This window comes from Eptesicus fuscus, chromosome 9 (assembly GCF_027574615.1).
Source record: "Eptesicus fuscus isolate TK198812 chromosome 9, DD_ASM_mEF_20220401, whole genome shotgun sequence".
Lineage (NCBI taxonomy): Eukaryota > Metazoa > Chordata > Mammalia > Chiroptera > Vespertilionidae > Eptesicus > Eptesicus fuscus.
Genome location: NC_072481.1, coordinates 21,973,242 through 21,975,139, shown reverse-complemented (window position 1 = coordinate 21,975,139; position 1,898 = coordinate 21,973,242).

Here is a 1,898-nt window from a genome sequence, read left to right as displayed (position 1 = left end):
CGCCAGCTTCATGAGGACCCGGGCAGTGTGTGTCTCACTCACGGCACATGAAGGACTCTCAGTGTCTGTGTGTGGCGTGAGTGACTGAATGGGGGTCTCTGTAGGATGGAAAGGAAGCCCAGGCTAAGTGACTCGAAGGCTCTTCCCTCAGGTCGGCAGCTAGGAAGTGGTAGATCCAGGCTTGGGCCCCCTAGTGACCTTACTCCTGAGCTGGTTTATTTCCCGTGGCACCCCGCTGCCTGGGTCCTTGCCCCCTGCTCCTTCTGGAACTCAGATGACAGGAAGCACTTTTCACACGTAGTGTCTCATTATGTCCTCACAATAGCCCTTAGGAAATAGGTTGTGTTGACACCCCCGTGTCACGGATGGGAACAGTGAGGCCCAGAGTCACAAAGTTAGTCATTGGCAGTCCTGGAACTTGAGCCCAGGCAAGGGGACCCCAGGGACAACTACCCTACCCTGCCACATGGCCATGATTTAGACCCTGAGGCCTTCCCTCTTATGGGGGGAGAATCATGCGATGCAGCCGGCCTCTCTGAGAGCGGGAGCAAGCTGTGTTCTTTCTGGAGGCTCCAGGGGAGGGTCTGTCTCCCGGCTTCTTCTAGCTGAGACAGGCTTCCACACTCCTTGTCTTGCGGCCTTGCATGACTCTAACCTCTGCTCCTATCATCACTTCTCTTTTTCTCTCGCTCGGACCCTCCTGCCTCCCTTTTGTAGGGAGCCGTATGATTACATCGGGCCCACCTGGATAGCCCAGGACACCCTCCCCACCTCAAGATCCCTCACTTAATCGCACCTGCAGCGTCTCTTCTGCCTTGTAAGGCAACATGGGCAAATCCCAGGGATTAAAATGTGGACATCTTTGGGGGCTGTGTTGTCTGTCACTGGCCCAGTGCCCACCTGTCTTTTTTGGTGATTTCTTTCGCTCTACTTTCTCCCTCCTTCCCACCCCACTGCCCCGCACCCTTGACCCCAGGCTTCACTCTATCGAGGGGCTGCCTCCGTGGACAGGCCATGTGTTTTCTTCCCAGACAGCTCTTGGCCATGAAACCTGCGACATTTTAGAATGTAATATTCTGGTGTTTCGGTACACCGCATTGCTGTTAAGTGCTGAAACGCAGGCAGTTTTTGTTAGTATACCAATATTATTTCAGTATTTAAAAAAGTCTGAATCGTGGCTGTCTGGAGCCTTCCCAGAGAGTTTTATGCCACATTAAGGTTTCCAACTGAACAAAGGTGCACTCATTCAGAAAGTGTTCTAAGCACCTCTCAGCCCTCTGTGAGACCCATTCAAGATCTCTTACTGCAGGTTTAATTCCCACACCCTAGATGAGTGGCTGAGCATCTTTCCCCATATTTTGGGCACTTGTCTTTTCTTCAGAGCCACGTTGGGTCTCTGATGGAATCTGCCTAGAATCAGAGGAGGGGAATGGGGATGGTTGGGTGCAGAGGATTTTAAAGAAAATGGGAAGGTCTGCTAAGGGGGCTTAGGGGAGAAGGGAGGGAAAAGGTGTAGGGAGATTCCCCAGGTCCAATTCTTAGTACGCCTCCACTATTTTCACCAATTTATTTAACAAACTCAGACTGTAATGTGTGCCGGGCTCCATTCTAAGCACTTTATAAATCTTAACTAATTTACTCCCCAACCAACCCATTGAAGTAGGTATTATCATTATTCCTGCTTCACAGACAAAGGCATAGGGAGAACAAATAACTTTGTCAAGGTCACCCAGCCTTGGAGGAGCAGACTGGGACTGGAGCAGGCATTTTGGCATCGCAGCCCATACATTTACCGCTGCACAATACTATATTTTGCCTGGTGACTAAATTCCCTCTCATCTCCCCTCCTTTTCCCTCCTGAGCCAGCTGCTTCCTCCTGGGGCCGGTTCCTTCCTTTC